Below are 14,430 nucleotides of genomic sequence, written 5' to 3'. Positions count from 1 at the left end.
AGTTATGGCGGTAGTACCGTCAGGACCCCGGAAATCCTAGAGATGACATTTTTGAGCTCCAAATTTGAACCAGTTGGGGCCTATATAAACACCACCTTTGCTTGCATAAAAGGGCACCGAAAATCTTGATCTTATTCTGAGAATTTGAGAGCTCAAAAGTGTTGTAAAAGGCCAAAAGTTCTTCTCCCTCTTTTCATCTAAGTTTTGATCATTCAAGAGAGGAGTGAAAATCTGTAAGGGTAGTCTCCTAAGCCCGTCAAAAGGAGTAAAGCTGTAAAAGGGTGGTTGGCCTTCGCCTATTGAAGGAAGGCCTCTAGTGGACGTCGATGACCTTATCGGAGGAGGAAGCCAAAAGTAGATGTAGGTCAAGATTGATCGAACCACTCTAAATCTCGATTTACATTTACATTTTGCTCTATATCTTAACTGCAAACTGCCTCCATTGCTTTTCTTCAACTGTACTTCGCTTAATCTTAAGTTGAAGAACTTTTCGAAACGGTTTTTCATCGAAAGTATTTTTATCGTATGAACGTTGTTTTAAATTGTCGGAAGTTATCCGCTGCACTAATTCACCCCCCCCCCCCCCCCCCCCCCCCCCTCCTCTCTTAGTGCTCTTGATCCTAATAATTAGTATCAGAGCGGGGTTAACTCTCAATCGAATTAAAACCCAAGAGAGATGGTATACACCGAAAACCAAGAGGGCCACTCTATTACACGTCTAACCATGTTCAATGGGACAGACTACACCTATTGGAAGACCCGAATGAGGATCTTCCTTATTTTCATGGATTTTAAACTTTGGAATATTGTTGAAAATGGATTTTCAAAGTCTTCTCTTCTAATGATCGATTGGAATGAATTGGAGAAGAAGACTTTCACTCTTAATGTAAAGGCTATGAATGTCTTATTTTGTGCACTTGATAAAAACGAGTTCAATCGTGTTTCGGTTTATGAAACTGCATTTAATATTTGGTACACACTCGAAGTGACTCACAAAGGCACGAGTAGAGTGAAAAAGTTAAAAATCAATCTTTTAATACATTCTTTTGAACTTTTTTGAATGAAACTGAACGAGACCATAGGCAATATGTACACCCGTTTCATGGATATTGTCAATGGTCTAAAAGAACTCGGTAAAAGTTTTTCGGATTTTGAGCTCGTGAATAAGATTCTAAGATCCCTTCCAAAGAGTTGGGCCCCTAAAGTCACTACTATTCAAGAGGCTAAAGATTTAAAAAACTTCCCTCTTGAAGAATTAATCGGGTCATTAATGATCTATGAAATGACTTACAAAACTCATGAAGAACATGAAGACATCCTTCCAAAGAATAGGAAGGATATGGTACTTAGAACTCAAGAAGACCACTTGAGAGAAAACTCAAGTGATGAGGACTATGACGATGACTTGGCACTTCTCACAAAGAAATTTAAAAATATTATTAAAAGAAACAAGTTTAAAAATGACACTAAAAATAAATTTGAATCCAAAAAGGACCAAGTTATTTGCTACGAATGCAAGAAGCCAGGACACTATAAAAGTGATTGTCCCCAAGCCAAGAAGAGAACACCAAAGAAGAAGGCGCTCAAAGCAACGTGGGATGACTCAAGCGTGTCCGAAAAAGAGGAGTCCAACACCGAGCAAGTTGCTCATTACGCCCTAATGGCCATCAGAGAGGAGGTAACAAATTTAATTGATGCAGATTTATCATTTAATGAATTGTTAAATGCTTTCCATGACTTATTTGATGAATGCAAAACAATTAGTAGAAAATATAAATTATTAAAAAAGGAGCATGATATTCTTATTAGTAATTTTGATAAATTAAAAACTGAACATAATGATAGTTTAGCTCCATGTATGAAATGTCATGATCTAGAAACTCTCCAAAAGGAGAACTTGCTACTTAAAGACACCTTGAAGAAATTCGAGGTTGGTAGTAAGTCTTTGAATATGATCCTTACAAATAAGGGTCATGTTCCTAAACAAAGTGGAATTGGATTTGCGAGAAGTCCTTACCAAAATCCAACCACCTTAATTAAAGGTCCTATCTTGTATGTTTCACACCAAAACAAATATAACTTTTGTTACAAATATGGACATAGAATTTACAAATATGGACATAGAATTCAAGAAAGTTAGCCCGAACAAATTGATTTGGGTTCCTAAAGGAACCATGATAAATTTCATGCAACATGACAAACAATTTAGAATAGTTTTTTAGGCACCCAAGATTAAATGGGTACCTAAAAATCATCCTTTCTTATAGAAACATATACCATCGCAAGCTAGGAGCAAGAGATGGTACCTTGATAGTGGATGCTCAAGGCATATGACCGGAGATCCATCTCAATTCTCTAAGCTCACTAGCATAGACGAAGACTATGTCACATTCGGAGACAACAACAAGGGTAAAATCATTGGCAAAGGAACCATAGGTAACAAATCCAACTTCTTTATTGAAGATGTTTTGTTAGTTGATGGTTTAAAACATAACCTCTTAAGCATTAGTCAATTGTGTGATAAAGGATATATTATTAAATTTGAATCTAATACTTGCATTATTGAAAAACCACACAAGAACACATCTATGATTGCATTAAAACAAAATAATATATACACTATTGACATCAATGATCTTTGCACTGAAATGTGTTTTTTGGTTTTGAATGATGATGCTTGGTTTTGGCATAGGAGATTACGTCATGCTAGCATGAAACTAATCATCCAAATTTCATCCAAAGAACTTGTAAGAGGAATTCCTCATATCAAGTTTATCAATGATAAAGTGTGTGATACTTGTCAATTAGAAAAACAAATAAAGAGTAGCTTCAAATCTAAGAATCAAATAAGCAACTCTAGACCTTTGCAATTGATCCATATGGACTTATTCGGACCAATCTCTACATGAAGCCTAGGAGGTAGCAAATACGCTTTTGTTATAGTAGATGATTATAATAGATATACATGAACTTATTTTTTGAAACACAAAAGTGAATACTTTAGATATTTCACCAAGTTTTGTAAACTTATTCAAAATGAAAAGGGTTTTATGATTTCATCAATTCGAAGTGATCACGGTGGTTAATTTCAAACCGTGACTTTCAAGAATTTTGTGAATCTAATGGATACAACCACAACTTCTCTACTCCAAGAAATCCTCAATAAAATGGAGTGGTAGAAAGAAAGAATAGAAATTTACAAGAAATGACAAGAACCATGTTGAACGAACATATCCTACCCAAATATTTTTGGGCCGAAGCCATAAACACGACATGCTATATTATGAATAGAGTTCTAGTAAGACCCTTACTCACCAAAACTCCTTATGATTTATAGAATAACAAAAAACCTAATGTTTCATATTTTAAAGTTTTTGGGTGTAAGTGTTTTATCTTAAATGAAAAAGATGCCTTAGGAAAATTTGATACTAAATCCGATGAGGAATTTTTCTTGGTTATTCCTTGATTTCTAAAATATTTCGTATCTTCAATAAGAGAACTTTAATTATAGAAGAATCCATTCATGTTGTTTTTAATGAGATTTTCAAAATTAAGAAAAATGATTTTGATGATGATGTTAATTTCGATACTTTGACTTTAAATGAAACCCCTTCTCCAACTAGCAACTTGGATGCATCCACTTTCAAAACATCCTTATTCAAGGATTGGAAGTATATAGATGCTCATCCTAAGGAGCTAATCATATGAGACACATCTAAAGGGGTTCAAACACGTTCTTCTCTTAAAATTTTTTGTGTCAACGCCACTTTTCTCTCCCAAATTAAACCTAAATATATTGATGAAGCCATGAAAGATGATTCATGGATTATCGCAATGCAAGATGAGTTAAATCAATTTGAGAGAAATGAGGTGTGGAAGCTTGTTCCTAGGCCAAATGATCATTTAGTTATTAGTATTAAATGGATCTTTAGAAACAAGCAAGATGAATCTGGTATCGTGGCTGGAAACAAGGTTAGATTTGTAGCCAAAGGTTTCAACCAAGAAGAATGTATCGATTACGAATAAACCTTCACTCCTGTGGCTCGATTAGAAGCCATACGGATGCTCCTTGCTTATGCTAGTAGTAATGATCTTAAGTTGTTTCAAATGGATGTTAAAAGTGCTTTTCTTAATTGCTTTATTTCCGAAGAAATTTATGTTGAACAATCTCCCGGATTTGAGAATAATAGTTTCCCTAATCATATGTTTAAATTAACTAAAGGTCTCTATAGTTTAAAACAAGCCCCAAGGGCTTAATATGATAGACTTAGTTCTTTTCTTATTGAAAATAATTTCTCTAAAGGCAAGGTCGATACTACATTGTTTATCAAAAATTTTAAAAATAATTTTCTCATTGTTCATATTTATATTAATAATATTATCTTCAGTTCTACGAATGAATCTCTTTGTGAATCTTTTGCTAAAACTATAAGCTTTGAATTTGAAATGAGTTTGATGGGAGAATTAACCTTCTTTCTAGGCTTACAAATTAAGCAACTAAGCAATGGCATATTTATTAGTCAAACTAAATACGCTTTAGATTTGCTAAAAAGATTTAATATGGATAACTCAAAAGCTAACAACACTCCTATAAGCACCTCCACTAAGTTAGAAATAGATGAGAGTGGAGAAAGCTTTGATCAAAAAACTTATATGGGTATGATAGGAAGTTTACTTTACCTCACTGCAACTAGACCGGATATCATGTTCAGTGTAGGACTTTGTGCTAGGTTTCAATCGAATCCTAAGATATCTCATCTCAAAGCTGTTAAAAGAAAACTTAGATATCTTAAAGGTACCACAAATCTAGGATTATGGTATCCAAAATCCGAGAATTTTGAGCTAATTGCTTATACTGATGCGGATTTTGCTGGGTATAGACTAGATAGAAAAAGCACATCAGGAACATGTCAATTTTTAGGACATGCCCTTGTTTCCTAATCATCTAAGAAATAAAACTCGGTTGCATTATCAACAACCGAAGCTGAGTATATTGCAGCTAGTGTATACTATGCATAAGTTGTATGGATAAAAAACACCTTAGAATATTATAAAGTTCATCTTAAAAATATTCTCATTAAATGTGATAACACAAGTGCAATATACTTAACAAAGAATCTCATTCAACACTCAAGAACAAAGCATATTAATATTAGATATCACTTTATACGAGATCATATCACTAATCATGATGTAATTGTAGAGTTCATTGATATTAAACATCAACTAGTTGATATTTTTACAAAGCCTTTAAGTGAAGAACAATTTGATTTCACAAAAGAGAATTAGGAATGTTGATTTGTCCGAATGTATGAACTTGTTGAATTTATTTTTTTGGATTTTCTTGATTCTATGATTCAATCACTTAATGATGAAAATCCCATGATACGAATTTTACATATATGCTTCAATAACATGTTGGAAATTGTGTGTTTTGGATGCAAAAATTTTCATGATGATGAGCATGTATTACCTCCATGATTATGTTTGAAAAGCCTTGGCAAAACTTTGTCCGAATGCATGAATTTCATTTTCGAACTTTCTTGATCCTAACAATACTGTCTGAATACATGATTTTGTATTTCTCTTCCGAACTTAATGGAGCTTTCATGAGCCTAAATGATTTTATATCAAGATCATTTTATATCAATACTCCATGATTTTTGACATATGGAATTGATTAACAAATGCATCTCTCATGGATTTACCGTATGAAAAATGATTTTTAATCGAGAAATGGATTCCTTCTTGATGAAGGAAGACTTTTTTTTTAAATGAACACTTGCAAGAATTTAATTTCACATGTATATCGTGATCCGCGCAAAAATGAAGCATGATTTAATCTCTTATCGATTTTAACTTCATTCAAGTAAGCTCACAAATGGCTTTCCTCCTTCATGCAAAAAGATAATGACAAATAAAAAGGAAGAAGTAATGAAAGCTATCTCCATGTCATGTTTTCCTTGAGATGTTTGTATAATTGGTATCCTATCACTCATTGTTGAAAAATGACATGAATCGTTACCGCACTTATGCTTAAAGTTTGCTTAAATAGTTCTCCTTTTTGTTGATGACAAAGGGAGAGAAATACATGGTAATTGATGATAGAATTGCTATGAGTGCCATATTTGTATCATGTTAAGATATCAAAAGCTTGCATCGAAATATATGATAAATTGGTGATAGAATTGCTATGATTGCCATATTTGCACTATGCCATATTTAAGATATCTAGAGCTTACATCGTAATTCTACAAATTGATATCTTGTCATGTGATGAAATGCTATGATTGCTAAACACTTGAAATGTTTGCATTATGTTAAGATATCAATAACTTACATCGCAATTTACAGGTTGATATCTTACCATATGATGAATTGCTATGATTGCTACTTTCACATTTGAAATGTAAAACCTGAAAATGGATGTCAAGCCTTGACATTATTTTCAGAGAGATACATCATGATAGGAATCATGATGAGAGTATTGATAAGGTTAAACGATCTTAACTTATCAGTATGTCTCTTGCATTCAAAGGCTTTGAATTCAAGAATGACTTATCTCAAGTATGGCATATAGATAGGGGGAGTTAAGGTTAACTCCGTTATCAATTGATTATCATCATAAAAAACGGGGAGACTGTCGAATCTCGAATTTTGATGATGAAGTCAATTGTCATTTGTTATCTAATACATATGTTGAGATAAGTGTGCAGGATTAACTACGATGGCAGTAAGATATAGAGCAGGTGTTAAGCCGGAGTCAAGACCAAGATCACGTTGGGGGTTCGAGAGTTCGTCGGAAGTCCGGACGGTCGTCGGAGGTTCTGAGAAAACAATCCGAGAAGTCCAGGAGCTTGCCAAAGAAGCTCGTCGGAACTTGCCAAGAGGATCGTCGCAAGTCCAGGAGTTTGTCGGGAGTCCGCCGGAGCATTGCCGAGGGTTCGTCGGATCTTCGCCAAAAGTTTGTCGGAATCTAGCCGGAAGAAGCGATTGACGCACCGGAACATGATCTGCAGTATTAATGTCTTAATTATTGTAGTTAGCATGCAGATTAAGTTAATATTGGAAGGTGATCTCATTAACTTAATCTGGGGACAATTGGGCCCTTGACATACCCAAATTGGGCTGAATGGATCAACCCATTCGGACGCAGAATTCCTGGCTGACGGTGGCACCGCTTGGGCCGACGATGGCACCACCTAGGAGCTCAGTCTCCCAGGAATGTCAGGCGGTGGTACCGCCTGAGCTCGATCTCCGAGCAATGCTAGGCGGTAGTACTGTCCAATTATGGCGGTAGTACCACCAGGACCCCGGAAATCCGGGAGATTACATTTTTTAGCTCCAAATTGGAACCAATTGGGGCCTATATAAACCCCATCCTTTCCTGCATGAAAGGGCACCGAAAATCTTGATCTTATTCTGAGAATTTGAAAGCTCAAAAGTGTTGTAAAAGGCCAAAAGTTCTTCTCCCTCTTTTCATCTAAGTTTTGATCATTCAAGAGAGGAGTGAAAATCTGTAAGGGTTGTCTCCTAAGCCCATCAAAATGAGTAAAGCTGTAAAAGGGTGGTTGGCCTTCGCCTATTGAAGGAAGGCCTCTAGTGGATGTTGGTGACCTCATCGGAGAAGGAAGCCAAAAGTGGATGTAGGTTAAGATTAACCGAATCACTCTAAATCTCAGTTTGCATTTACATTCTGCTCTATATCTTAATTGCAAACTACCTCCATTGCTTTTCTTCAACTGTACTTCGCTTAATCTTAAGTTGAAGAACTTTCCGAAACGGTTTTTCATTGAAAGTGTTTTTATCATACGAATGTCGTTTTAAATCGTCGAAAGTTAACTGCTGCACTAATTCACCCAACCCCTCTTAGTGCTCTTGATCCTAATAGGTACTTCCATCCAAGACTACGTGAAGCAATTTTCTGCACTAATATTGGACATACAGGACATGTCTGAGAAGGATAAGCTATTCAGCTTCCTCGATGGTTTGAAGCCGTGGGCTCAATAAGAACTGCATCAAAGGAATGTCAATGATGTAATCGGGGCAATTACTACTGCAAAAAGGCTCACCGACTTTGTTTCCTCTAAAGACCTAGGAAAAAGAAAACCATTTTCAAGAAATCGCCCTCCAAAATATTCTCAAGGGAAGGAGCCTAAAGGTAAACAAAGGAAGAAGAGTTCCCACGAAGGGCCAAGTTCAAAAGGCAAGGCCCCGAAACCTAGCGGATGCTTCTTATGCGGAAGGCCGCACATGGTAAGGGAGTGCCAGCAGAAATAGGCACTTAATACTTTAATAACTTTCATCCATCACCCCCAAATCAAACAAGGGCAAAGTCATCGCCCTTAATTCAAGCAATTCGAAATCTAGCGGTGACGATGAAGAGTCACAGGATCCCCGAATAGGAGCAATGCATTTGTTAAATGCATTACAGGGTCAAGTAGGGGAGAACATGAAAGCAAAGTCATCGAAAGCAGGGAGTAGTGAGCTGATGTATGTGGACATTAAGCTTAATGACCAAATAACCCGTGCAATTATAGATATGGGCGCTACCCATAACTTTATTACTGATCGAGATATAAAGCGACTTAGGCTGATCTTGGAGAAGAACCCAAGTCGAATGAAGGCAGTGAACTCGGAGGCCAAGTGAATCTCCGGGTTGGCAATGGGAGTTCCCATCAAGATCGAAACGTGGAGCGGGAGTACTAACATGATGACGATGCCATTGGACAATTTCCAAGTGATCCTTAGAATGGAATTCATGAACATAATGAAGTTGGTGCTAATGTCATTCCTAAACTCCCTATGTATGATGGGAGGTGACGACCCTTGTGTGGTTCCTGTCTCTCGGAAGGGAACCAGCGAACCCTAATAGATATCAACATTACAACTAAAGAAAGGGGTACGAAAAGATGAATTAACATTCGTGGCTGCTATAAAGCTAGAGCCACTCGACGAGAAGGTCATTCATGAACCTACTATGGTGGCTAACGTGCTGAAGGAGTTCACAAACGTTATGCCACACGAGTTGCCGAAGACTCTATCACCATATAGAGGCGTGGATCATTATATCGAGCCGAAGCCAGAAGTGAAGCCTCCAATGAGACCACCATACCGCATGCCCCCTCCTGAGTTGGCAAAACTCAGAAAGCAATTAGATGAACTACTAACTGGTGGTCTCATCCGTAGTTCTAAAGCATCATTCGTAGCTCCAATTCTCTTCCAAAAGAAATAAGATATGAGCCTCCGATTATGCGTTGATTTTCGAGCCCTCAACAAAGTGACGGTGAAGAATAAGTATCTAATCTCACTCATCGCAGACTTGTTCGACCAATTGGGCAAGGCCAAGTATTTCTCCAAACTCGACCTCCGGTCGGGGAACTAGAAGGTGCGCATTACTGAAGGCAACGAAGCAAAGACTACCTGCATGACCAGGTATGAAGCGTTTGAGTTCTTGGTGATACCTTTCGGCTTAACCAATGCTCCGGCCATGTTCTGCACTCTTATGAACCAATTATTCAAAGAGTATTTGGATAAGTTTATGGTCGTCTACTTGGACGATATCGTCATCTACAGCCAAACGCTCGAGGAGCATGTCGAGCACCTTCGGACAATTCTTAAGGTTCTTAAGAGAACACTTTGTTTGTAAAGAGGGAGAAGTGCTACTTTACTCAAAAGGAGATCTTGTTTTTGGGGCATCGAATCGATGATGGCTCCATTTGAATGGACCAATCAAATGTGCAAGCTGTTGCAGAATGGAGAACTCCAAAGAAGGTACCGGAGTTGAGATCCTTCCTTGGTTTGGTCAACTACTATCGATGCTTCATAACGGGGTATTTGAAGCGTGCAACTCCATTGAGAGAGTTGTTGAAGAAGGAGCTTGGAGTTGGTTTGGTCAACTCCATTCCTAGATCTTAAGGTTGTTGTGTTAGAAGAACCAGTGCTCAAATTGTCGGACTATGGGGAGCCCTTCAAAGTCCATACAGATGCTTCAAACTTTACTATTGGGGGAGCACTCATGCAGGAGGGTCATCCGGTGGCTTACGAGAGCCGCAAGCTCAACGAGATCGAGCAACGGTATCCAATGCATGAGAAGGAGATGACAACAGTGGTCCACTGTCTACAAGTTTGGCAACACTACCTTCTTGGATCACGATTTGTGCTGAGGACAAACAACATCGCTTTTGTTAGGAATGAGTCGACACTAAGAAGGGGGGGGTGAATTAGTACTCGTTTCGTATGATAAAAACCAATTTTGGAAACTTGAAAACGTATGCGAGTGTAGGCATAGTAAAAGCACAGTAAGAAGGTAAGGAGGTTTGCAGTAAGATAAATTACACAAAAGTAAAGGGAAACCGGATTTTTATAGTGGTTTGGTCATCGTGACCTATATCCACTCCATCGATTCTTCTTCCGTCGAGGCCACCAGCATCCACTATCAATCTTCCTTTAATAGGTGAAGATTAACCTCCTTCTTACACCCCTCTTCTCCTTTTCACAGGTTTAGGAGACAACCCTTATAAGCACACACTCCTCTCTAAATAGAATTCTAAGTTTAAGCTAAAGGAGCGGATTTCTCAAGAGATTTATATAGTGTTTTCTCACTTTTAAACTCTCTATGCTTATATAAGTTAACCAGGGATGAGAAGGGTATTTATAAGCTTTAAGTTGATTCAAACTCGGAGCCTAAAAAGGTCTCATCCCAGGTTTCCTAGGTACTAGCAGTACCACCGCAGTTCCTTGGCGGTCCTACCGTTGTAGGATCTGCCACTAGGCGATACCACCGCGTAACAGGGGCAGTACCACCGCTGGTAGCATTACTGCCTGCGGTACTACCACCCAGCTTGGGCGGTACCATCGCCCAGAATACCTGGGGTGTTGTTCCCCAAGTAGTGCCACCGTTGGCTAGGGTTTCAGCACCTTGGTTGGGCCTTGAATCCGGCCCAAACTAGCCCAACTTTGGGCCTAGTTGGCCCCTAACAGAGTTGATGGGATTATTTCCCAATCCCAACTCTAATTATGTGCTAACTACGATTCCTAAGACATAATCTGGCGAACTTCCGATGAGCTTCCGACGAACTTCCAACGATCTCTCGGTAATGTTCCAACGGTCTCCCGGCAAGCTCCTGGACTTCATGACGATCTTTTTGGCGAGTTTCGATGAGCTTCTTTGGCAAGCTCCTGGACTTCTCGGTTGGTTCCGATAGAACTTCCGATGAACATTCGTACTTCCGACGTACTCTCGAACTCCCAACGAAATCGCGTTCTTGACTCCGGGACTTCATTTTGCTTTATGTCTTACTATCATAGTTAATCCTGCATACACAAAAACACACTTCGATTTAGACAATTATTACAAAATATGAATCATGTTGTCCGGCATGTCATCGGTCCATCGACGCTTTGTTTGATTCTTCAGCGCATCATCTAATCTTGTGGCCTATTGCCCAATCGGCTAGTTGATCTCTGCAACTCCAATATCCTTGGCACAATATCTGCTCTTCTTGGTCCAATGCCCGAATCCATGGCCCGAAGCCTTCTGTCGATACGTCGACTGATCCTCCGGCTCGACATCCAATCTTCTGACATGTTTTCCTCTAGCCCAACATGATTCTTCCTACTTTCATTGTCTCTCCCTGATCGAAGCATCCTGCGTCACTCAAAACGCAGATCAAATCATAAATACTATCAATTGGTTTCATAATCAAAATTTGAGATTCAATAATCTCTCCCTTTTTAATGATGACAACTAATTGATGACGGAGTTAACCTTAACTCCCAGAGTTTAAATAAACTCCCCCTATCAATATGCCATATTGATAGAACCTTAAATTCAAGCTGAATTCAAGTCGTTGTAAATTTTATCATGAATATTTGCAACACGTCATCACGGATAACATGATCATACTTCTCCCCCTTTGTCATCAACAAAAAGAAAAAGTTCCAACTATCAAGTGTTTGAGATATAAGTTCAAATCATTGCATGAAACATATAATATCAAGTTTTATCATCATGTAATTTGTAAGCTAGAAATTTTAGCAAGCGTTACATCATACAAGCTATCAAGTTTTAGATATGCAAGGTAGTAAGATAGCAAGTTTACAATATAAAAGCTAGCAAAAATTTTGAAAGCAAATGCAAGATAGCTTTCTTGTTGAAGTGTGTAAGCTAGTGATTCTTGCTTCCTATGACAATGTGCAAGTTGCAAGTTTTGCTTCTTAAGATTGGCAAGATAGTGATGTTCAAAATAGCAAGCTCTTTCTTCTCAAAATTTTACATTATTTTACAACAATCAAGCTAGCAATTTGGCAAGTGTTACTTCTCTTTAAAGTATAAAGGCTAGTAAGTTTTTGAAAAATAATGCAAAATAACAAGCTACCAAGATATAATGTTTTACATGAAGCAAGCTACATGAAGTACGTTTGCATCTTCTCTTTAGGTGTGCAAGCAAGCAAGCAAGTTTTTGCATCTTCTCGACTTGTGCAAACTAGCTATCTCCCCCTTTATCATTGTCAAAAAGAAGGGAAGAATACAATTTTATCTCTTTTTCCCTTTACAATAATTTGTAAATCATGACAAAGGATGAATAATCAAAGATGAAAATTCAAGTTAGGAATGTCAAAACAATTTTTCATCATGAATATTTTATTATTGCATGCATCATTATCATAAGTTAAAGTATTGCATGCATAATATTAAATCATCATTCATAATTACATTAATGTTTCAATCATTATTTTAATATATTTATGCATCATTATAATTTCAATTTACAACATGCACAATTTTAAAACTTTACGTATCATCCTTACTCTATGCATGATACTAAAAATAAATCAATCATCATATCATACATGATACTCATAAGCTAGCAAATTTATACCATTTTAGAGCATCAAAATAATATCATGAGTATTTCATACATTCATATCATCAATGTTTCAATCATTATTTCAATCATCAAAAATGAAAGGTCAAGTCTAAAATTCGAGAAATCAAGAGAAACCATGATCCATTCTAACAAATCTCCTCTTAAATAATTAACGAAAAGAACTCTTAGGAGATCATGATATAGATAAAATTTATTTAATCTTGTAGGAGAACAATACCTCAATTCATGCATATAAAATATTATGATTCACATAGAAAATATCTTCTTTAGTAAAATACCAAGAAAATTCGTAGGAGTACAAAGAAGAGATCTTGATTAAAAAAAATATCTCAAGTAATTCCAATAAACCAAGATCATGATTTTGATAAAACTTATTCAAATTCATATCGTCAAAATTATCAACATCTTTTCAAAAAAATTCAATGAAGACAACGTAAATAGATTCTCATGAGAACTCGATTCATGCATTATGTCTCAATTTTTCATGAATGTCATAAGATATGATTTATTTCAACAAATCTCTTTTTTTTATAAATAGCAAAAAGAAACATAAGAGATCAAATGATACAATATCTTGATTCATGCATAAGAAATCTCAAATTATAAATCTCAAAAAATCAAGATAAAGCTCATTCAAATTCAAATCGTCAACTCAAAATCATTTTCAAGAGATTAAAAAAATAATAATAATAACAAACATACATTCATTGATATCCCTTTTTTGAAAGATCGATAAAGTATAGATTGAGAAATTCTTTAAGAAAAATATTTTCCTTCCCCCTTTTTTATTTGATTTATTTCACACGAGCATGCCCAAGTTTTTATGCCAAGTTAAAGCATGCATCGTCATTTAAGATCGAAAAGTAGATTTCGTTATAAAAACCATCAAGACCAAAAAAGGATAACACATTAAACATAAGGCTTCTTTAAACAAGAGATTTGATTCATCATTTTAATTCCAATGATAATATATTTTCCTTTCTATGTGTTTCATTTTAAGTGATTGATTTCATATAAGCATGATCAAGTTTTTCCTATAAAAACATATATCATAGTTTAAAATTGAAAAGGCTATGTTCATTATCGTAAAAATCGATAATCCATAAATCTCAAGAATCATCATGCATAAATTCAAATCATTACCTCAAATGAAACTTGATTTCATTAATCATAGAGCATCTTTAATTAAAATTGGGAAACAATATGATTAATCTTGTTAAGTGTACAAGCATTAGATTTATATTTAACATTTTATTGCATTATTGCATCGTTAAAACATCAAGCATGATTTCAATCAAAATCGGAAATACACATTATTTCTTCTTGAAAAACATACATAGGATTATTATTAGATTTAAATCTAACATTTTATTCCTTTAACATAAAATATGCAATTTTTATTATCATTTTCAAAATTACTAGCATAATCCCAATTTTTGTATTTTTATTATATTATTAAATATATAATTTTTAAAAAAATATATATTTTTTTAAACTAAATTAAAAACAACTTATGAAGAACATCAAGTAATTTTAA

This window comes from Musa acuminata, chromosome BXJ3-7 (assembly GCF_036884655.1).
Source record: "Musa acuminata AAA Group cultivar baxijiao chromosome BXJ3-7, Cavendish_Baxijiao_AAA, whole genome shotgun sequence".
Lineage (NCBI taxonomy): Eukaryota > Viridiplantae > Streptophyta > Magnoliopsida > Zingiberales > Musaceae > Musa > Musa acuminata.
Note: the sequence above shows the minus strand (reverse complement) of the source record.